At 38.0% G+C, this 25,003-nt stretch overlaps 1 long non-coding RNA gene across 1 annotated transcript; it reads right to left on the bottom strand.

Annotated features, from left to right (window-relative positions):
- Positions 1–18,382: 18,382 nt before the first annotated feature.
- On the bottom strand, positions 18,383–22,226 carry LOC122513804. Its single transcript, XR_006302870.1, has 2 exons — positions 22,021–22,226; positions 18,383–18,521 (listed from the first exon to the last, which is right to left on the bottom strand). It is a non-coding gene; the product is annotated as an uncharacterized LOC122513804 (long non-coding RNA).
- Positions 22,227–25,003: the final 2,777 nt, after the last annotated feature.

Genomic DNA, 25,003 nt, shown 5'->3' with positions numbered 1-25,003 from the left:
ACAAGAGTAAAAGAATAAATTAGTAACAAATACAAACAGTTGTATGATTAAGAATGTAAAGAGAATTTGTTCGATCATTTTCTTGGATTAAATGAAAATGTTGACATTTCTAGTTAATAAATGTTAATAAAATAAGATTGTTAATCGTATCGATAGATCGAATGGTCGAACAAATTTCGATAATGGCGGATGATCGAGCAAGCGCCATTAGGATTATCCTAGGGAGAACAAGTTTAGTTCGTGCTTTTACCGAAATTTCGATCGGTTTGCAAACGTCGGCTAACCTCGACGAATGTTAATGAAGTTCTATGTTCTATCTTGTAATAGAAACTACATATTTACGAAACGGATCGATCGATCGATAAGTATCCTAAACATTTCAACAAGTTACAAAAAGTACTATTTATTAATTGTTCGTTTATATCGATATACAAGTAATCAAATTCTATTTCAAATCAAACGTTAACACTAGATTTAAGGATGTTTCGTTCACTATTTTTAAAACACTTACGAACATCGTTTGAACGAAGAAGTGGGTGGTAAAGGGGAGGAAATTAATATTTACGTATATTTCATTTGGTAACTAAAAATCAATATATATATTTTAAACAAAAATATAATATTTAATAAAATATAATATGTAATATATTAATATTTTTTTAATTAATTATTAAATTAATAATGAAATATATGTAAAAATAATAAAATAATATATGTAATAAAAAGAAAAAAAAAAAATTAGAAACGAGTCGAATTGATTAAGTCCCTAGATCTAGTGTTAAATGATATACAAAAATTGTGATAATTATATAATTAATTATTCTTAAAACGAGAGATAAGACGTTTCTATCAATGATCGATCGGGATGAAAAACGTAAAGGAAAGAAGAAAAATCCCTGAGGAAGAAAAACGGAAACGGAGTAATACACGCTTTGGCAGGATAAAATTCAAAAAGGGCCCGAGCTCGGCCATTAACTTCCCTTCGTTTCACTTCGTGCGTGTCTACTCGTTTCATCCGTATTGTGTCCGTCTATCTGTCGTTCTCTGTCTTATTACCTGCCGTGTGTAACGAATAAGCCGACGGTGACGGAGAGACAAGCTCGCGTAAAATGATAGAAAAAAAAAAAAAAGGAAAATTCACGGTGGGAAGGAACGAGGAAGAAAAGAGTGAGGGGGTGGGAAAGGAAAGGGGAAGAAAAATATATAGTGTCGCATGTGAATCTCTAGAACTATGCTTAGAAATACATTCACTAAATGATAAAGACAAAAATATTATTTTATAGTACAGATTATAAAAAAAAAAAAAAAGAAAATAGAGAGAGAAATAGAGAGAAATAAATATACCGTATGAATTGCATAAGAATAAGAAAAAAAAAATTAAAATAATATACACCCATTACTATTAATAAATGTGAACGCGTTGAAACTTCGAAGGTATCGATTAAAAACTAGTCTCATTCTAGCAAAAATTCGATGACTTTTATTTTCCTAAAAGAGAGAAAGTGCATTACGTGTTTACGAGAGACACAACCGCATGTAATAACTTTTACTATTTTAATCAATTCTATAACGAATATTTATCTATTTTAACAGAGATTTTCCTTCGAACGAACTGGCCTAAATAAACTGTGTATTGAAGCACGATCGTACATTCATTTATCTAATTTTAACGTAAATGAAGATGTATTATAATTTACATGGGGAAAAAGAAAAGAATCAAATAAGAAATAATTTATTTTCCTTTCGATTTAAATGAGACTAGAAATCGAAACTTGTTACACAAACGAACTTTGGATTACGTGGCCGACAGAAGAAAAATATAGATGGATGTATATATGGGCAGAGAGTGGGAGTGTTGGCGATGATAGTGGGGGGTGAGTATGTGGGAGCCATGGAACGAGCAGGTAGAAATGACATGGAACGACGGAGCATGCGGTGTATGACGAGAAAACAAAAGAAGCCAATAATTTTGGCCAATTTGGGGGCAGCCGCGCGAGACCCAGCGCTTTGAGTGAGATAGAATGAAAAGAGTGTGCGTGCGTGTGTGTTGTGAGAGAGAGAGAGAGAGAGATATTTTAGAGAAGAGGGGTGGGAGGGAAGGGTGGCTCGCGTGACCGATCTCTTGTCACGGCACTGCGCGAGACCGTGCGACTGTCACTCAGGGATGTCCTCCTTTTAATCGGTGCCCTCCTTCCTCTATCCTCTTTTTATTTTGTATTTCATATCATATTGCGTCCAAGATTTGGCTCGTGATTTCTTTCCTTCTACTTCGAGAAATAAAGAAAATATTTTTCTTTATTCAAATCAAATATTTCACAGTATATATTATCGTGTCGCAAAAAATGTGTTATATACTGCACCGATGGTTTTGTGTTTATGTAAAATTTATTTTGGAAAAAAATATTAATAAAAAAGAAAAATGCACGAAATTTTTGTTCACCCTAATTAATACTTTATTTTCTTAATTTTTGTTCTTCTAATATTTCGTTTTTAGAAAATTGTTTAATTGTAAAGATAAAAAGAGAGAGAGAGAGAGAGAAAAGGATAGATGAAAACATTGAAACATGAAGAGTGTCTTACGTAAAACTTATCGCCGACCTCTTTCCGCGTAATCGCCTTCAATTGACTAAACGAGACGTAGCACGACGCTCGGAAACGTTGACGTGAATGAGAATGAGCAGCGAATGGTGGTTTTCGTGCTGGTTATACGCGTTACCTTCGGGCGAGATTTAAAAGTGACGTGTGCTGACAGAAATCAACTTCCTTTATTTATTATCTCTTTCTCTTCTTATCTCGTAACATTTATTTTCCTTATTAATGCATAAAGATAGAATCATATCTATATTGTGCATAAGAAAAATATATATATCTATTTATACAGTGTTGCATGTCATTTCAAATTCGCGTACACCGGTTACGATTATTAAATTATGCAGAAATGTTTTACATATTTTTTTTATATTTCTTGCACATTTTCATTCATTTTCATCGCACAGCAATTAACAAGAAAATTTTAATTGACTTTTATAAAGAATAATGATAAATTTTGAAGAGTAGTAAACACTGCATTTATACACTTTGTCTCTTTTTAAATTACAATATTTAAATTAAAATTTATAAATTTTATTTTATTTTATTTTATTTATTTATTTTAATTAAATTTAAATTTTAATTATTTAACAATCATTTAAAATATATCGAACACTCTAATGTACTCCACTAATATTTTCAATTGTTTCAACTAAAATACAATTACATATAAAGTAATGAGATAATAAAAATGATTTTTTTACTCAAACCTGTTAGACTATCTTAAAACGAAGAAAGAAAGGAATTCCATTAGTCTGACTCTCAGATATTTGGCAAGTTAACGTCTACTATCTAATCGACACCACTACCTTCTTTATAGATCGCATCTAATCCTAAATCAACAAACAGAAAAATATTTTTAAAAACGTAAAATACTTCGAGAAATGGTTACGAATCTTATCCTCTTATCTAAGAAAATTTTTCACGACACGGTGCATTAGCCAAGACGATAAGAAAAAGGAAAAGAAGAAAAACCTTACGGGAGATACAAATACGGAAAGCATAGAAGACAATAAAAATAAAAATAAAAATTAGGAAAGATAAAAAGAAAACTCGGCAAGAAGACGGAGGGGAGTAGAGAGGAGGAGGGACATGCGGGGAGGGGGGGTACAAAAAACGCAGGTAGGAGGTTTCTTGGCCCGAGCCACTCATTATTGCATCCATTGTCGTCGTTAACGTGCCGGCATTGTGCCGCAAATGGCCTGTGAATATTACGATGTCCTTTCACCCAGGCCACCCCTCTACACCCCTCTCGGCAAAGCTTTCCTTCGGTCTATGGCAGCTTTATGATAGGGTAAAGTAACGATCGTTCGAAATTCCGGACGAGTATTGGAAGTTTTCGGAATTTACGTGTTTCCGACTTCCGGTATCCGTGGTGAAGCTCTTTCTAGGCTATCAAGAGAGGTAGACTAGGGGGTGGGGGTGGGGACTGGGGGGGTGAACTGTTCTCAGACGGAATTCAGAAAGTACGAGTCAAACGTGTTTGCGTGTACGTGTGCGTGTACGTATATATGCAATGGTAAGCACGTCCAACTGGGAGGATGAACACTTGGCGTTAAGTTCTCGCATCGAAAGAGACTCCTTAAAAGAGGGGGGGTGTGGGTAGAAAAGGGGGACGAAGGGGTGGAACGAGAGAGTACGGGGATGGATGGATGGATGGATGGTTTGTTGTCGAAAGTAAATTCATCGAAAAGCCGCGCATACGAAACTGAGCGAGTGAATTAAACGCAACTCTGACCATCATCCGCGTTTGTGTCGATCGGATGAGGAGAAACGTATTTCTCCTTTGATATCGTCTGTTTGACGATATCGATATTTATCCTCGATATAAACGATATTAACGAATAATTCTCCGAGATATCATCTCGCGTATTTTTATTATTTAGTCGAGATAATCGACGAAAAGAAGAAGAGTTTTTTTTCGTTAAAGGATTAATCTATTTGTCGCAATTTTGTATCATTATTTTATGATTATTATATTACGAATAGTACACGCGAAATGATTTGATATCAATTTCAAATCTAAATACGATAATCCTACGAATGATTAGAAGAAGATTACTTTGAAACGTCAAAATCAACTGATTCGAAGGATTTAAAGATGACAATGTTGTAATAACGAATAATATCTGTCATTTCTACATAACATTCTAACAAAACAGACTTTTTTGATTTCTATTTAATAATCGAGATTTCTAGGATAAGTTTTATGCAACAACGAGCATTAATAAGAAAAGAAGAAGAAAAAAAAAGAGAGAAGAGAAAAATAAAAAAGGAAAATGAAAATAAAAATCTTCAATTCGAGAGTGTAGGTATGATTTGTTTGGTGGAACGTTAACGAGCTTCTATATAGCTTTCCGAAGCTTTTTCCAATACTACGTATTACTACTACTAGTACGTATTACTACTACTATTGGTACTACGTTTCTCGATTCGTCGTAAAATATCAAGGATGACGATTAAGCGTGCTCTGATTTAACGCACCGAAAGAAAACTCCAAGTACCTACTTAACTTCGGCATACGGAGTGTGCAAACGATCGAGGAGTCTCCTCTCTCTCTCCCTCTCCCTCTCTCCCTCTCTCTCTCTCTCTCTCCTACACTCCAACGAAAGAACAAAATCGAACGAATTTACGATCAACCCTTTCGAACTCCTCGCAAGCCCTACCTACCTACCTACCTCCTCCTCCTCCTCCTCCTCCTCCTCTCTTGCTTTCTTTCTTATTTCTTTCTTTCTTCTTTTTTATTCCGCTTCTTCGAAGCGAACGTGCGTTCCGCCAAAGGAATAAAAAAAAAAATGGCTGACGCGAAGGAAGGAACGAACGAACGAACGAACGAACGCGGAATCTCTCCGTCTTCGTCCAAGAGGAGATCGCTTTTTTTACGAGGGAGGGAGAGAGAGAGAGAGAGAGAGAGATCGTATGAGATTTCGTCTCGTCGTCGTTGTCGTTGTCGTTGTCGTCGTTGTCGTGCCAGGAAAGGTGATGTCGATCGAGACTCGATATCTCGATCGGCCCATGGCAATTAATAACGTTAATTCTCGATGGCCTCGGTGAGGTAGAGGGAACAAACAAAAAGGGGGGTAGGTGGTAGGGTAAGAAGAGAGAGAGAGAGAGGGAGAGAAAATTTATTTGCATGGGCCAAACCCGATATGGAAAAAGAGATACATTTTGAGTGAAATAAATAACAGATGTGTGATTGAAAGAATGTTTGGTATTAGAAATAAAAATAATATTATACGACAACGACGAGAATAATAATGATATTATGTATAATATATAAACGTATGTAATAAATTATTAATTAAAAAAAGTATACTACAAAAATATGATATATCCTAATCTTATTAATCTCAATAATTCCATAAGAATTCAACCCAAACCGATCCACGAGAAAAGTACAATTAAAAAAGTACGATGAAATACGAAGGAAAGTAATTAACTGAAATTTCGAAGAATAAAACAAATAAATGAAGAATAAGAAGAAGAAGAAGACGATCTTGCAATCTAGGAATAAAGATTCATCATATATCACATGGAGTAAGTAAAAGGAGAAAGAGTTGGAGTCGATGAAGGCGGCAAAACGTCCAACTATCGAAGTAAGATTGACTCCGTGCGTGTGGGCCGTTCTCTCGGCATCAATTAGACGGCATCTAAAGTGTGTGCACGTGCGTGCATGGCATACACACGTCTGGTCTCACGAATGCACGCACGCACGCACGCACGCACGCACGCATGCAGGAAAGGCAAGGAAAGGCAAGGCAAGGCACGAATCGAGAGTTGCCGCGTTGCAAACTATCGCGTCGAACGTCCATTGTGTTTCTTCGCCGGGTGGTTCGCCAAGATGGCCGTCGGTACGTTCCTCCTCTCTTTCTATCTTCTTCCCTCTTTCTTTATTTCTTTCCCTCTCTCTCTCTCTCTCTCTCTCGCACTCTTTCCTTCTCACTTACCAATACTACTACAACTACTAATACTACTACTACTACTACTACTACTACTCTGCTAGTAGCAACGAGACCCGTCGGCTCGAGACAACCAAGTGTGTGCGAATATCTCTGAACCGTTCTTCTTCAACGAACCAACCTAAGAAAGGCAGAAAGCTTCTTCCACTTAACAAAAAACTTCCTATATCGCTGCGAACCAAGTGTCCAAACCTTTCGATACCTTGCGAGACAATTAATGGCCACCGGGCGAAAATCATTTTTATGTTTTCATCTTCTTTCATCCGAGATGAAGAAAGATCTCGTCATCTTCATTGGATCAAATTCGTTTCTCTTCTTGACTTCTTTTTTCTTTCTTTTTTTTCTTCGTTCGATCAATCGAAAGAAATTATTTTTTTACGATAATCGATCGATCCCTCCCACCCTTCCTCCCTCTCTCCCTAACGATTCGTATTCTCGTGTAAAATTAATCGCAATTATCACGTTGAAAGAGAAATCTTTCGGACAGATATCATTTCGGATCGATAATGATCCATATACTCTTCTCTTTCCAACATAATTCTCTGGGGAAAAGAAAAAAAAAAAAAAAAAAAAAATAAGTAGAAAAGTCTCTCGTCGGATTTATTTTCCATCTTCGTTCAATTATGTTTCTTCTCTTCTTTACTAAGCGTCGATCATTATCACCGATCGAAATTGATTGCGATTCCCAGGAAGGAAGGAAGGAAGTAAGTAAGTAAGAGAAGGAAGAGAAGGAACGAGAAACCGGTCGATTTATTTCTTTCGTTTTTCCTCTTTTAGTTTCTTTTTTTAAAAAAAAAAGAAAGAAAGAAAAAACCCCCCACCGATCATTATCGCCGATGAAAATTGATTTCAATTCCCACGAATGGGTAAAATAAAAAAAATTAAAAAAAGGAGCAAGCAAGCAAGCAAGCAAGCAAGCAAGCAAGAAAGACGAAGAAGAAGACGCATAGGTACTTCCGTTCGAAGAAAGTCGCGAGATCTCGACACGGACGATCGTGATTTCCGGCGAAGGGAAAAAAGATCGAGAAGAAAAAGAAAAATAAAAATAAAAATAAAAATAAAAATAAAAAGAACAACGCGTTGGTCTGGTTTCGCCTTTGCCGATGAAACAACTCTCTTCCTTTTGGATTTCGCGGTATTAAGGAGCGAAATGTCAGAGGGGTGGTGGTGGTGGTGGTGGTGATAGTGGTGGTGCTAGTACTGCTGCCGCGGAGACAGAAGGGCAAATCTTTTCTCTCTCATGGTCGAAAATAATACCGAGAAAACAGGGGGGAGAGAGCCCTTTGGCGGTCTTCTCGCATAGCGCCGGCGCCTATGTTTTTGCGTTACGTCCCGTCGCACCCAACCACCACCACCACCACCACCACCACCACTACCACCCCCTTCCTACACTCCTTTCTTTCTTCCTTTTATTTACTTTCTTTTTTTTTCCCTTCCTAAACTGAGATGCACGAGCTGCCATGTGAACTAAACTCTGTGCATAAAACAAACAACTGAGTAATTATAATATATATTCGTTGTTATGTTTCGAATATTATTATTCGAATAAAAAATGAATTACATAGATTATCTTTTAGAGATAGTAATTACTTGTATAAGGAATTGGAAAGTGCATGCAAAATGTGTGTTAATTAATTATTTTAATATATTCTATTGGATATACATTTTGGTTATCATTTATTTTTCCCGATAGATAGATAGATAGATAGATAGATAGATAGATAGATAGATCATTAATAAAAACTGACGTTCATATTTAAATATACAAATTAAACGATGTTTATTTCGTATATACTCGTATATGATTTACGATCGACAATTATATTCGTCGATATGCTATCTATCATAATCGCGTGTATTTGTATCGATCTACGATCTACACAAAGTAACGACGATTAGTGTCTCATACGATTAAAATTGCAATCAAATGGATTTAATCGTTAGACGGTAAATAGTCTAAATAGTCTTTACAAACTAAAGACGAATCGATTGGGAAAATAGAAAATTAGATGTAACCCGTATGGAAAGCTAAAGACATTGAAACAAAAAAGAAAAAGAAAAAGAAAAAGCAAAGAAAAGAAAAAGAAAAAAGAAGTAAAATCATCAAAAGGGAATAGTTAATTCTGTCGGCAAGAAATCAGGTTCTTTAATAAAATAAGAAGGATCGATCGATCGTCGTCTGTCGCGTCTATGGTATTATTAAATCGTTAGAACGTTGTATATGTAGGAAGTTTGCCAAAGGTAAAGGTGCAACGACGACGACGATGACGACGACAAATATCGTGCAACCCTAAGAACTCTAGTCTGTGTCTTGTCCCAAAGGGTGAAAAAAGGGAGAAAGAAAGCGCGTTATTTCAGTCGACGTCCCTACAATATTTTTCTTTCTCTTTCACTTGTTCTTTCTTTCTTTCTCTCTTTCTCTCTTTAACTTCGAAGTCAGACTTTCCGCGATCTTTTCTACTTTTATTTTCCCGGTCTCTACTCTGTCGTCGTTTCTATCTTAAGAGAAGAAAGTTTAAGTTGATACGAGCATACGAAGCGTCGGGGCTGGTAAGTAGATTCGTCATTCTTTCTTTGAAGTTGAAAACTTAAAAAAAAGGAAGCATCATCGAAGATAATTATCATTAGCTTTCATCTTTATAATTAATATTAATCGCGAGATCGCACAATTTTTTAAAACGGGATAAATTATTAGCAATTAAAAGTATAAATCTGTTCGTTAAAATAGAAACGAAAGGAATGATGATAATTTTGTTCCGAGAGAAGGAAACTATAATAGTTGAAATATAGTTACGAGATATAAATGACGTAGGGTGTACCTCAATCTCTCATATTGTTTCCACGAGAAACAAAAGGAGGCGAAGGAAAAGCGTATTTCCGAGGACGATGTCCCTAAACAGCCGCTAATTATAATAATTAGTGGGTCGGGGGAAGGAACGATACCTCGTCTAGGAGCTAGAAACGCTAACGCTGATTATAGGATACGCTAAGAAGGATTTCAGGATGCTTCGTATGCGTCTGCAATTTTAGATACCAGAAGGGAAGCCGAATTTTGCTTAAATCCTTGTGCTTTCCTTGGCTATTGGATGTCGGACTTTCAAGGGGCTCCGCCTTTTCAAAGAACTTGTCATTAAATCTCCAAAAGGAAAACTTGCAGAATGGGAAATGTTTTCAAATGAATAAGAAAAAAGAAAATTGAAAGAAATAATACGATTTTTTTTTTTTTTTCAAATATAATATCCGATAAATAAACCCGTTTAGAATTATTATTATTATTAATAAAATAATTTCACGAGTAATATTCGTCAATTAAATCTTAAATAATGTTAAAAAAAAAGACAAACACAAATAATTAGTAATCGTTAAATCCGTGGAAATAACTGTTGTTATTAAATATCGCGTGATGTGATAGATCATTTTCTCGATAATTCATAATAAAAATAATCTATCGGGCCAATTTGAGAAGACTAATTCAGCAACTAGTTGCACTCGATTAAATCCCTCTTGCAAGGTATTTACGATGTGTATCAGAAGTATTAGTCTCCCTTGGTTGCCTTCTTCTAGACGCAACGTTTAAATCCCTTATCAACATCATAGATCTTTTTCTAGTTTATTCTCTCTCCGAGGATCCAATGATCGAATTTAATTTAACGCGTTCATTGATTTTCTCAATCGAACCGATGCTCGAACGAACCGATGCCGATCCTAATCAAAGATAACATCGTAGAAGAGAGTATCTTCTAATTTCTAACTAATCGTCCCGTTGTAGATTAAAACACGACAACGTTTTAACTATCAACCCTATATATATAGAAATTTCGTGATTTTTTTTACACGCAAACACGTTAAATTATTAGAAATACTTCTCGCTTATGTTACCCACAAAGTAATATATATTTCACGAATTTAAAATCACAGATTATTTAATTGATTACATCACGAGCAACAAATCTACAAAATATCGTAGATATAACAAAGAAAACGAATCATGTCATTTCCTCGTTTTTCTAAAGTCACAACATGTGCGACGATAACAAAAAAAAAAAAAAAATAAGAAAAATAATAGGAAGTATTTTTTTCTATCTAAAATTATATAGAAAGGAAACGATCGAGGGAGTTAACCTGACAGGTTGTCTCGATGACAGAACTTTTCATTAGACCAAACATATTTCTCCTTTTTTTTTTATTCTTCCTTCTTTTTCTTCAATTTTTTACCTCTCTCTCTCTCTCTCTTTCTTCATCGAGTTCCCATCTTCCTTGTCGTTTCATCGTCCGCCCAAAAAAGGGGGAGGAAATTAATAGGGTCACGGGGACACGAGTAGAACAACGAAATGGCACGCACGGTTCTTACGTTACGTTCCTTAATGAGAAAATAAATGCAATACAATTTTTCACGAATGACACTAACGGCACGAACAAACGACCGAGTAGCCACTTAAGCTCGTCTTTTTAAATGAATTTTTCATTTTTTCACTGGTAAAACCGAAGCAACCTTTAATCGTCGCGGGACAATGATTACACGGTTTATCATCTATCGTATATATAGGTATATACCTTTTCATTTGGAAGAAACACAATTGTTTTCTAGTCGTTTTGTTAGTCTTACACTTTTTCTACACCTTCTTCGTTACGCTAGTTCGTCACGCGCGCTTAAGTTCAACTCGATTACGATCGGTACCGGAAGACAAAAGTTTGTACGATTAGCGAGTTTAAAAACGATTAACAAGAAAAAGAATAAGAAAAAGAACGAATTAACCCTTTGACTACTATGAACGCATATACGTGTTTGCCAATATGAATGTTAAATAATGTTACATGAAAATTATATATAAAAGAAAGAAATATTTGAATTATTAAATATAATTTATTACTAAATGTGTAATTAATAAAATCAATTAACGAAACAAACCAGCCAGTAGTTGAGAAAAGTATTCAACATTCGTAGGATTAATAAAAAAACAAATGTTGTCCGAGTAAAATGTTTTCTCGCGTCGAATAAAGAATCAGAAGGATAACAGGAAAAACGATTGATATTACAGTTGATTGAAACGATTAATCGAGACTATAAGTAATAAAAGAAAAACACAAAATTGAAGGGAAGGTCCTCGAAAGTTGTTTCGCGGAAGTTGAAGAATCCTCGGAAATCCGGCGTTCTTAGCGATCCGGAAACTCGCGTGTTTCGCGATCACCCAACTTCGGTGCTCTCTATTTTCTTTAAAAAGGAGCATGATACCGCAGTATCCTTCCGGCTTGCGCATTTAACGCATCGCGTACTTCGAAGTCAGCGAATTTCTCGCACGATGCGAAAAATGAAGGAAGGCGTTCAAGTTCTCGAGGTAAAAGAAAAAAAAAGAAAGAAAGAAAGAAATAAGGTCGTTGAATGGACACGTAAGCAGCAGTTACCTCTATCTTTATCTAACCTACCTATATATATATATATTGTTTGTCGGTGCCGACGTAAATTACGCGAACGCGGATGTTCGCGGCGGTAGCCGACGTTAATTCAAAAAAGGCAAAACCATCGGCCGGAAGCAACGGTATAGTTTAATGACGGATACACGTGTTGCCGTTGCGGATTTTAAACAACCTTCACAATGCTCTCTCTCCTTCCCCTCTTCCCCCTTTTTACATAATATATTCTTCTTTTTTTTTTTTAATACATATATAAGTATTCGTATCGTCTATGAGAAGAAAATTAATATACAAGTTAACAAATCGCACGCGACAAGGAAAACGAATGGAACGATCTATAAAAATAGACAAAATGACGAATAGAGAATAATCTTGTTGTCAGCGTAATCATTTTCATTTCTGCGAATAATTATGCGCGCGTAATGCGAGACGAATTTTTACGATTTATCTATTCGTTCTTTCAAAGATAAATTATATCGTTTTAAGATTCGAAATCTAATTTCGGTGCAATCATTTTAATCATTGTATGTGTGTGTGTAGCGAGTTAAAATAGAAATAAGAAAAGGATATGCGAAAGAAAAGAGGGGTTCCTTGGGTGTCTCCCTTTTTTTCTCGCGGAAGAAGTGAAAATTTGGTGTACGTTTGTCTGTCTGTCTGTCTGTCTACCTCGTGTACGTTCGAGCACCCGCGCATGGACTCCCAGGCGTAGCCGCAAAACCGCAGAAACGACATACTGCTCCTTTGTCAGTGGCAAACTAGAACCATTATTATTACGTCACGCGAGTTCCCGAGCTGCGGTGCACGTTTTTATCGACAAGGAAGCGCAGATGGCAAAAATTACGCTCGCGCCTTCCAGATATCCGCCAAAGAAGTGGACGTGAAAAAGAACTTTTGTCGGTTTCCTCCCTCGAAAATCATCGGACGTACAAAGAGAAGTCGAAACTTTGTTAAAAAGAAAAAGAGAAAAAGAAAAAAAGAAGAGGGAGTATCTCATTAATTTCATCGTCGAAAGAAAAAAGAAACATTTTTACGCACATCGACCGGGATATCATTCGTTATATTTTCATTCGTAACGTTTGACAATGGTCTGGACGTACCTAAGATAATGCATTGAAAAGAAAAAAAGAAAAAATAAAATGTAGAAAGTAAACTTTTTTCATTCTTAATTTTTAATCGTCAAAATTATTGATTAAATTCGTAGAAGAAGATGATGATGATGATAGAAAGAAATGGAGAATCATCATCTAACGCGGTGAATATACGAACGACTTCGATATCCCTTTTTTTTTTTTATTCTTTAGCCCTTTTTCGTCCTCTCTCTCTCTCTCTCTCATCCTCTTCCTCTTTTTCACGGGACACGGTCGGCCGTTCTCGAAGAATGTAAAAGCTTTCAGCTTCCATCCCTTACTCGGCGCGACAGGCGGGGTCGGTCGCTTTTCTCGGTCACCCCGGACAAGCGGATCATCGATCACTGACAATTTCTTTCGGACTTCTTGCCTTCTTCGACCCTTCGTAATAGTAGTAGGTTGTAGTTGTAGTAGTAAAGGAGAGCAACGAGGAGAGAAAACCCGTCGCTGGACGATGTTAGAAGAGAAAAAGTCTTTGCTTTACGAAGGACGAGAACTCGCGCGAGTAAATGTAATACGAAGAGTATAGAAAGAGGGTAAACGCGGGGGCTGGGGGGCTGGGGGTGGAAGAGGAATGAGGAAAGAAAAGATAAAGAAGAAGAAGAAGAAAAAAAAAAAGGTATAATAGGAAAAAAGATCTAAGAGAGATCCGGTCTATGCAAAAGGGCCGAAACAAACTTTCTTAAACCGTCGATTCATTAACGACGATTGGGAACACGAAAAGAAGAAGAAGAAGAAGAAGAAGAAAAAAAGACAAAAAATAAGAAAAGTAACGAGCGAATTTTCACTCCGTTCATTTTTCTTCGATACGCGATCGTTTTAACGTTTATACGAGACTCAGAGTTAATTATTCCTTCTTGTCATTATTCTAAGGTAATTTAATTCTTAAATATATTAGGCAACCATTGTGTATACAGTTAAACCGTGTTGTAGGAAGACTACCTGTATATATATATATATATGAATATTATATTTCATATATATAATTATTTCATATATATAAATTCAATGATATATTTCGTAAGGAAAATCAATAACGAAAGTTAAAAAGGTATATAATAAAAAATCGATTAGAAGTAAAAGTCGAAAGTATAATAGAAATCCAAGTTGAGGAAAGTGAGAGCTCTCGAGCGATACCGAGGGAGACAATAAAAGAAAGAAAGAAAGAAAGAAAGAGAGAGAAAATAAAAGAAAAGAAACATTCGTTAAAGAATCGTAGAAGTAAGAATTTCACGGTTCGTAGCTGGCGATGGGTCTCCCCATCGTCTCCCCATGGTCTCCCCACGGCCTCCCCATCGCCTCCCCAGGACTCTCTCGAATCAGGCACGCATAGTCATTTTCACGACATCCGCGTGGTAAAAGAAGCGAGTATTCGCCATGGTCCGGTGAACAGCCGATGATAGTGGTTCGCCCTGAAATTGGTCACTGTGCTGGGCTCCGTGCTGCGAAGGCCGTTGGATCGACCGCAGTTACGGTTAAGCAGCGTCCTCCTCGTAATTTCTATGGTTACAATCGTCCCTCGTGAAAACGCTCTCGTAGAGAAGAAGAAGAAGAAGAAGAAGAGGAAGACGACGATGACAATAAGAGAAAAAGAAAGAAAAGGGTGACAAGGGAAAGGAAGCGACTTCTTGGGGTGTCTGCGGTTTTCTTAACTGGAATTTCTTCGCCTTAATTTCGTCGTCCTTGGTAAAATCATTCTTTACTTTCTCAAACATTTTCTATACGCATCATCTTTTTTCCTCCCGGGATGTTAATGAGAATTTATGTTACTTCGATGAGACGATTACAACGAAGATTTAAACAACAACGACGAACAATATAATACAACGATCGTAATCTAAAGGAATGATATATATTATACAAAATTTCCAACGAATTTACACGAGTGTTAAAAATGACGATAAACTCGAACGTTAATCGCGCGAAAAACGTCGATCGATGATCGTCGATAGAAACGTCAAAATCTCTCGAAAGAATCCTTTTACTACGAGTTTAAATCATATCACGAGGAGAAAAGAAAAAAGAGAAAAAAAAAGAAGGAAAGAAAAAAAGGAGAGTTGAAGGTTTGATAATAGCGCGAAACGTCGATCCGTCGATCTATCTCTTTCTCTCTTTCACTTATTCAGTAGGAAGGAAAAATATAAAAGAGGAAAAACGATGTGGCAGGGTGCAATTGAATCTACCCCTACCCTTTTTCCCTTATACACGTTACAAATACTTAGATACGTCGATTTTGCGATTGGTGAGTCTACTCTATCTCTCTCTATCTCTATCTCTCTCTCTCTTTCTATCTGGTTGTATAGCTATCTCTATCTCTGTCAGTCTCTCACTCTTTTACGGAAAAAAGCGGTGGCCTCGAACAGAGTGGAACAATACGATCGCGGCAATATTGTCCGGGCATTCGCGGCTCCATTCTGATTTAAATTTTCTAGCGGCCGCGGTTTTAGCTCGGATAAACCATTTGCCAGGCAAGCGAGTCCGACCGAGTGAGGAGGAATGGGTTGGTAGAAACGGACCAACGTTTCGAAGCGGCATTTTACAAAAACGGCGCTTGCCTGGAACACCCGTTAATCGTCGTGAAAACGCTCGTTCCCTCTCGAAGTGGTTTATTACGTGCGTTTCGCCTGTCAGTGCCATTCTCTCTCTCTTCCTCTCTCTCACCCTCTCTCTCTCTCTCTCTTTTTATCTCTTTATCTATCTATCTATCTATCTATCTCGTTTTCACCCTCGATCGTTTTCCTTTTTTTCCTTTTATTTTTCGTATCCCTCCATCTCTTTCTCTTTACACTCAACGTTTGTTTTGTTTTAAATTGGGAACAAACGACGAATTCGCGTTGTCTGATATATATATATGTATATATGTAAACGCTTTCACCAGTTTTGGATAAAATAACTTGGAATTGTTTCAGGTGTGCCAGGATGAGAGGGAGGCCTGTGTTAGAAGGATAAATGATCTCTCTTTTCCTGTCTATCTATATATCTCCCTTTATTCTCATCTCGAAATCGATTTTCCTTTTTTAAAGAAATACGATAAAATCAGAACAAAAAAAAAAAACAATATATTCGTATCCTGAAATATCTTTCGCAATATGCGATTAAATGTCATTATCTTGATATCAAAAATATTGGCAAGCGCGTATTATCGATACAGCAAAACGTTAATGTTCGAACATTGACAAATAATCTGTCACGCGTATCATTTAACAAGGAGATCCCGAAAATCATTGCGAATAATAGTTATCGTTAACCGAGTCTCTCACTCGCATGATCATCCCCGTCCGAATCCATTTAATAGGTAACTACGTTTCAGGAAGTTCAGTATAATAGACACGAGTCACGTCCTTTTAAGCGTATATTTATCCTTGAGTACTTAGAATCAATGCCTTTTATAAGGGGAAGGACGGAGGGAGCGGAGGGGGGGACGAGCAATAAATTTTCATCGGTCCACTCCTACTTTTTCCTCCGACAAAATTTATCCATCTTCCATAAAGAGATGGATAATCACGAAAACATTCAATCGCATGCATTGCTAGACCTCGAACACCAACACCACCATCAACACCACCACCAACAACAGGAACAACAACAATAAAAAGTAAAAAGAAAAGAGGCAGACTAAACATAAAACTTTCGAAACTACAATCGTACCATAATTTAGTAAACACAATGCCAGTTCGCCTAACAAAATGTGTTTCTAGGAACGATCAGAAATCGATCTCCATTTCTTTAGGTTGCTCCAGTTCGAAGGTAGGTAGGTACCTCTTCCATCTGTCGAACGTGAACGAAGAGAAGAGAAATCACAGCTGTCGGTTTATAACCTGGCAGAATTGTGGCACGAGCCAAGCAAGGATCTCGTTTTCCTAGGACATAGGAACAACGACAACGACAACATTGTCGATCGGGCTCGCACGATTCCCCCACCCCCAACCCCCTACCTTCGTCTTCCTTCTTTTTCCCCCCCGAAAACCTATGCCCATCCATCCATTTTCCCCGATAATCGGGAGAAAACTAGAAAGAGAGAAAAGGGAAGATAATGCACGAGTTTGCGGGGGTGGTTTAAAATGAAAAGGTAATGACTTGTGACCGGAGATCATTTCGAGTGGTCGCGTATCGTCCGGACAATGGTCATTGTTGAGCCAACACGTAGGAAGGGGGATGAAATCGGGGGGAGAGGGAAGAGGGGGGAGGAGGGATGAAGAACGTTGCGGGCTTGATTTATTATTCCACGCATTTGGACCGGCAACCGTGCGAGCAAACGTTTCAACGATTCGAAAGATAAAACACTTTTATTATTTTTACATTAGATCTGCCGATGTGATGGTAACTTCGATATAATAAGAAATAATGTTTCGTCTTCTTGTTTTTTTCTTTTCTTTTCTTTTCTTTTTTTCTTTCGTCTTTCTATTTGTTTTCTCTTCGATTAAATATTGAGAGATAAAAGATAAAGGATAATGAGCGAAGACGAGGACGCGTTAGACAGAGGCGCGAATCTTAATTCCACGGCAGCCGGAGGAACGAGTTTAAGTCGCGAGCTTCTCGCCCGAGCGAATCCGTGACTGGATTGAGTAAGAAGGAGGAGGAGGAGAAGTAGCAGGAGGAGGAAGAGGAGGAGGAGGAGGAGGAAGATGATGAGAAGATGAAGGAGACTCTCTCTACAAACTTCTATAAAGAATCAGAGCTGATCGAAGAAGAAGAAGAAGAAGAGGAAGATAAGGGAGAGAAAGAGAGGTGTGGGGGGAGGGGAGAAATATATAGAAATGAGAACCACTGATGTCTCGACTAGAAAGATATAGAAAGAGACAAAAGGACCTCCCGATAGCAAGTTCGAACTGGCTGTCTGTCGTCGAACTGTCAGCAAAGTCTGCCGTTTTCTGCGTCTCCTCCTCTGCAGAGTAGAAAGAAGAAGAAGAAGAAGAAGATGAGACGAGAGGAAAGAGAAAGAAAGAGAGAGAGAGAGGGAGAGAGGGAGGCGCCATCTTAGTCTGCATTCCATTGTTTTAGATGATTCATACGCGGACCGGGCCCCGGAGGGCCTCCTAATTTATTAGTTTGAATATCGAGCGCAGCCAGCGGGAGGAGGACCAGGACGAGAAGTAAGAGGACGAGAAGAAGAAGAAGAAGAAGGAGAAGAAGAAGAAGAAGAGGAAAGAAAGAGAGAAAGAGAGAAGTCCTCTAGCTGGGTGGCCGGGGACCGTCTCTTGTTTATACTCTTACCCCCCCACTCCTTCTGGCCCTCCTGCTCATCTCCTCCTCCTCTTCCTCTTCTTCTTCCTCTTCCTCTTTCTCCTTCCTTTCTTCTTCTTCTTCGTTTCTCGCTTTACCGCCCTTGGCCGTCTTCTTTTCACCCGAACTTCTTCAACGTCTTTGGCAGATCGCGACGTTTACGTTCTAATCATTTCTATTCGTGTCTCCGATGCGAGTGAACATTTTCAATCTAAAATATTTTCCAATTCATTTTCACGATACCCCGGATACCTATAACGCGATTTATTCTTTAAATTTGTCAATAAATATATTTAAATTTATCTAATTAGCGTTTATATATCTCCTTGTTAAACCCAGCAAGACAGGATATGAACAATTTCACGTAGAAGAGGAAGAAGTATAGAAGAAGAATAAGATGAAGAAGTAGAAGAAAAAAAAAGAACACATTTCTAATCTCTTCTTCCCCACAGCAATTTGCGTTTTAGAAAGGCCAATCACGTAGACCAGGTGTCTCACGAAACCCATCTTTCTCTCTCTTTCTCTCTCTAATTCTTTTTCCCTCTTTCTTTAACTTCGAATGACCAGGAGTCGTTCTTAGAATTTCAGCAAGTTCGCCAAGAGAATTCAAGAGAAGAATACGTAAAAGCTCTTCGGTTCGATCTTGAAAAATCGAATAAAGTTTCGAACGGTTAACAAGTATAACGAAGAGAGAAAAAAGAAATAAGATGGGAAATAAGAATAAGAAGAAGAAGAAGAAGAAGAGGAAGAAGAAGAAGAAGAAGACTAAACGTTCAGCTTTATTTTATGATAAAGAAGACACCGAGGGAATTCATAAATTTCGTAAAGAAAGTGATCGGCGAAGCGGTCGAGCCACCTGCTACTACTACTTACTACTCACCAAGCTACTCATTTCGAGCTGGAAAAGACAAGGGCGACGATATAACGCTGTTAACAACGTCCGAACGAGCTTACTTCTGCTACTCGGCTGATACACGCGATCGCGTGTATTATTAATGCACTTACAAGTAGGTATCATAATTGCGTCGGAAGATAGGAACGGGAACGTACTTACATGTCTATGTGTATGTGTTTGCGTCTGTCTGTCTCTCTATCTCTCATTCTCTCTCTCTCTCTCTGTGTTTGTGTGTGTGTGTGTGTGTGCATTTGTGTAGAATCAACTGAGAACCGTGCAACTTCGTCGAATCGCGTAACGCGTCCGTTTTGCCGGCAATTAAACGCGTTATCGTATCTTATCTCGTTACCGCAATTAAGGACAATGAATGTAATTGTGTTTACCTCCCACTTAACGCCAACCTATCTCTTTCTCTCAACTGAATTCTAGTTTCCAACGAATATGGTCTCTCGTATCTACTTACAAACTCTTCCGAGATCCGATTATTAAAGTAAGATCTCCTCCTATGATGTTGCTCGGTCATACTCATTTGATCGTCTCAACGATTCGAAAGATTAAAATAATTATATGGTAAATCATTGAGACCTCAATTAGTTTCCAACAATCTTCAAGCCTAAAATCATTAAACATATTTCAATGCGATATAAGATTTTATAACCGTGAATTATAAGTGTATGTAGCAGAAAAATTAAGTAGAGAGAATATTTTTGTTCTTTTATAAGTAATATAAAACTAAAGAAAAAGTTTTTAAAAAGAAAAAGAACAAGAAAACAGGGAACATTAAAAAAGAATAAAAGTAAACGTTGAAGAGTCAAACTTTCGTGTGAAACAATTTAGCTTCGTAACCACGTAGAGGGAAATAGATAAAAATCTTCAAAAAAAATAATAATTCTCTGGAGAAAAAGAAACCGAATAAGGAGACGAAGAGAAAAAGGAAGAAGAATGGAGCGTAATACAAGTATTCGTCTCGAGTACGAGCACGAGGTTACCGAGGTCATCGGCAAAGCGGAGATGAATGAAAACTAGATCGTGCTCGCGAGAGAAGTTATAGTGACGTACAAGGAGGGCCTCTCTTGAATGGGGCCTCGTGTAGAATGGGTCTGGTATACTGAACAAAAAATAAGAAACAAGATTCACCAAACGCGTTTGCTTTCTCAACTGCTTCCCCTAATTCCGAGTAGTCTAAATAATAATATTGAAAAAATATTGCAAATCTTTCTTCATTTTTAAATTGCATTGCAAAATGGGATACGTAGATTGATCTTTTTCTATAATAAATAATTAGATTGGAATTAGTACGAGAGAAAAAAAAAATGAAGATTATTTAATTATTTTCTTTTGCTTTAAGTTCGTTCCTCTTGAAACGATCTATCTATCACGAAACAGAGATGGAAGTGGATGAAAGCAGGATCGATTCGAACGTCAATCGATATACGTGATCGATCTAATGCGTCTCGTGGAATTTGATGAAATAAACCGCGGCAGAGAAACGAGCAAAGAGAACGGAGATAGATAGATAAAGGGACAAAGAGAAAGAGAAAGAGAGAAAGAGAGAGAGAGAAAAAGAGAGAGGAGAAACCAACAAAGTCTCTCGGACTCCTGGAGTGTGGGAATCTTCGAGACTTTCTTCTCGTTCTTCTTTCGGTTTTTTAAACGTCGTGTGCACTGAATCCAAAATAAATGCAGTCACCTCGTGGCTGCATGCTTCTCGCGGAACAAACCCGAAGAAAGAGAATTCTGTAGTAAATTCTCAAAACAGATGCGAGGAGAGAGAGAAAGAGAAAGAGAAAGAGAGAGAGACGATCGAACGGCAAGAATCACTTTTTATCATTCGATAAAAGATGGCCACCAAGAGATGCAACTTCGAGAAGTTCTGAAAATTCAGAAAGATGAAAAGAGTCGTGGTAAAAAGGAGAAAGGAAATTATTAAAATAGGAGGAGGAGAGGAAGGAGAAAAAAATGAACAAGATAGAAAAAGAAAGGGAGGAAAACAGAGAGAGAGAAAGGATAAGAGCACCCTTCGTTAGAAGGCAAGCCGACTGCTGAGAGATTCGCCAAAGAGCGATGCACTCGAGACTTGCATCCCCTAACTCGCAGGAAGGAAAAAAACATGGCCGACAAGGCAGAACCTCAGAGGCCCTAGCATCGAATTAATTATCGACTCTCCGCCCCCGTGTTACGTTTTGTCGTCTTCTTTAACCACTCGTGCTCGTACTCGTCTTCGACGATAATAGCACGGCCATTCTTAAAAGAAATGCCGGATTTCTAAAATGATTTATTCGAGACGAGAAGGATTTGTTCTCAAGCGACAAAACTCCTCCAGCACCTTCTTCTTCTTTTTCGCCATCGTATTCTTAATCTTTTTCATTCTTCCCGATCTTCATTTACATCATTTATCCGTTTTACATTTACATCTCCTTGTATTTAATAAGCAATTAGATCGATCTTAGTCTCGACAATCTCACCCAAGTATCAGATTTAATCAAAATCAACGAATTCACGAGTTATTTTTCTTTAAGACATTATTTATTATTTTATTCTCGATTATTTATTTACAACCTTCATGTAAATCCAAGAAAAAGAAAATAAAATCAATCTCAAAGTATAACAATAAATAGCAAAGCTACTAATCATCGACGAGCAATTATTCTTCTTCCTCACTTATCTTCATCACTCTCATTTCCAATTACAATTTGGGAGATAACAAAATTCCCACGATCGAAGGACACAAATGAAGGAAGCAAACAACCAAGAATCCAGCTAACCAAGCACCTCCCTTTTCTCTCTCTCTCTCTCTGTCTCTAAGGATACTCACGATCGGCCCCGATCCTTAATTTCCGTAGACCGAGTTCGCAACAAGATCATGGAAACAACAACAACAGTAACAACAGTAGCAACATCGTGCCTTTCGATATCGGATTACAAGCGGCCCTCCTTTGGTAAAGGGTTACGTCTTTGCGCTTAATTCCCTGGGCCGTGCGACGTACGTAGGTATACTCTCTTGTCGTTTATGGTCATTCGCCGAGGAGGTATTGCCAATTAGTCAAGAGAACCGGCCATCCTCTCTTTCTCCCTCCCTCCCTCTCTCACGCTGGCACCGCAAACGTTATCGGTCTTGGCAATCGGCTCACGTACCTAGCAGAATATCGTTCGCTACCGTTGGTTGGTCGAACAAAATCCGAAAACGGCCTGCTCGTTGAGTACCGTCCACCATCCAACGATGGACGAACCTCCCTCCCCCTTTCCTCCCTCCCTATCCTCCTCCTCCTCCTCCTCCTCTTTTAGCAGGCCGCGTGTATTCCTATCTCTCTCTCTCTCCCTCTCTCTTTATCTATCTATCTATATATCTATCTTTGTATCTCTCTCTTCTTCTCTCTCTCTCTCTCTCTTTCAAACTCGATCATTCCTTCTCCATCCATCTCGTGCAATCAAGCGGCGTAGGCCGGTCGGTTTGTTCTAATCAGTGCTGACCGCGAGCAAGCTAACTCAATCAGCTAACGAAGCTAGTTTTGCGCCGTTAAACTGACCAATCCCTACGTGAAACGTACCTCGGGCAACCCTAACCAATGCAAACACTTACCTACCTCCCGGCATATATTTCGAGCCACGTGCTGAAGCTTCCGCGTGATATCTGTACAACAATCACGTGGCTTCCGTCATCAAAGAAGAAAGAATACCAAGAGAGAGTATTCGTTCGGATAAAAGAATCAAAAGTTAATCATGATTCTAATACGTGATACTGAAAAATTAACGTTAATTTATACTTACAATATTTCTAACGGATTGTAATGATTGTACTGATTATTAGAACTTTGTTGTATTAGTAAAGGATACTTAAGAGAAAAAAAAAGACTAAAAATAATAAAAATTTTCCTACGTATAAAAAAGTATACTAAATCATAGAAAGAGTCAGAAAGAATGAAAAGACCGATATTTGTGCGTAACGTTAGATCGGTTGGCGATTTGCATGCGTGGCAAACGAGCGGGCTCGGGGCCCCGCATATCGTCCTGCATAAATCCAAATTTGAGTACTCGGGGACGGGTCCTGCGAGAACGGAGGCGGTATCCTTTCATGTTGGATCATACTTCTGTTTGTCCCCCACGCGGGATCCTTTCGCGGGTTCTTTTTCGGACCACCTCGTTCCCGTTCTCTTTCTTTCTTTCTTTCTTTCAACGAAGGTGAAAGAGGAAGAACAGTGAATGAATCAAAAAAAAAAACAAGAAAAAAAAAAGAAAAAAAATAAAAATAAAAATAAAAAAGAAGCAAAGAAGCCGGCATTGTCCTACCGGATCCTTGCAGAGATCCTAGCCGGCGGATGTGCGGTCTCGCACAAACGTAAAATTGCGTCCTTCGTTGCTTCCCTTTTTCGCTTTAGCTTCTCTCTCTCTCTTTCTCTCCATCGACTACCCTCGATCCTTCATGAATAGTCATGAAACGCGGTCCTCGCGAAAGTCGAAACTATATGAACGCGAGGTGGACCTCACACGAAGAAGGAGACTGCTATTTCTTTCTATCGATCTTTAGACGATCACGATTTCGATATTTTTCAAATATTTATTTTCGTTGGTTTCTCTCTCTGATAGCTCGAAATATAATATAAATAAGAAATTTTGTAAAAGTGACCATTGAAGGAATTTCAGAACAGCACGCTGCACTAAAAATGACCCTACTAAAACAAATGCTGAGGCATTACGTTTGTTTATATATCTATTATAAAAAGTAAATTAATAGTGTTTTTTTTAAGAAATATAGAAGACGAATCTTTTCCAAAATGAATCCATTAATTGTACTTAAAAATATAAAACACATCATATAGAAAAGAGATCGATCACGATCTCGATCGATCGACACTCCTCGCGGACCACCTAACGACAAGATGGGCGTACAAGAAGAAAGCTTCTTCGAGTGTTCGAGGCGGGACTTGCATGATTTCCGCATAAAAATCGCCTTTTACCGGTCGTAGCAAGCCGGTTCTTACAAGAAAACTCGCAACGTCGCCGTAAACGATAATTCCGACGCTTCTTCGTCCTCTTTGAAAACGATTGACAGGTGTCATCAATCAAGTCTTACCACTACTCTTTAACACGTGCAACGTTTAAATGAATATTATAAATTTTAATTGTCCCGATCGATAAAGAAGATATTCAACGAGCAAAACAATCGAACAACAACCAGCAATCGTATTACGTTTCAACAACTATAACGATTAAATGGAAATTTGAAATATAATTCCCGAAAATAAAGTAATTCGAGTAAAAGAAGTTTCTTAGGTCGAACGAAGAAACGTCAAAAGACATACGCATACATCAAGCCCACGTCTTTTATTCGTCCAAGTAAAAGCGTAGACCATAATGCAATCGGTCCCATGCCCATCACGAAGCATCGAGGTCCGGTGCCTCGTACCGGACGATGCGGTATGCGTAGGAGAGACGTGATCCTTTGATCCTAAGCCGCTCAACGACGTGCGCGCGTACAAGTCTACCCGGACCAGTATTAAACACGCCCGTTTACGAGTTTACGCGCCACGCGGCTCGAATTCGGCCGAGAAACAGACGAAACGAGACGGGAGTCACCTCGGCCTTAGACTGCTGAAAGGTCGTCTATGAAAAACAGAACGCTTTTTTTTTCCTTTCCTCTTTTTTCAGTCTCGTCCACTTCGAACACCATGAGAATACGATAAGAACGTAAGTATACCTACTATATAATTATTAATAACGTGAATTTTGAGAACATTTCTAATCTTTCCGATTCTCTTCTAGAATAAATGATTTTCTTTATTCTATTATTATTAATTTTA

Source organism: Polistes fuscatus, unplaced genomic scaffold (genome assembly GCF_010416935.1).
Source record: "Polistes fuscatus isolate 324 unplaced genomic scaffold, CU_Pfus_HIC Scaffold13, whole genome shotgun sequence".
NCBI classification, from domain to species: Eukaryota; Metazoa; Arthropoda; class Insecta; order Hymenoptera; family Vespidae; genus Polistes; species Polistes fuscatus.
Note: the sequence above shows the minus strand (reverse complement) of the source record. Positions and strands in the feature narration are given on the sequence as shown.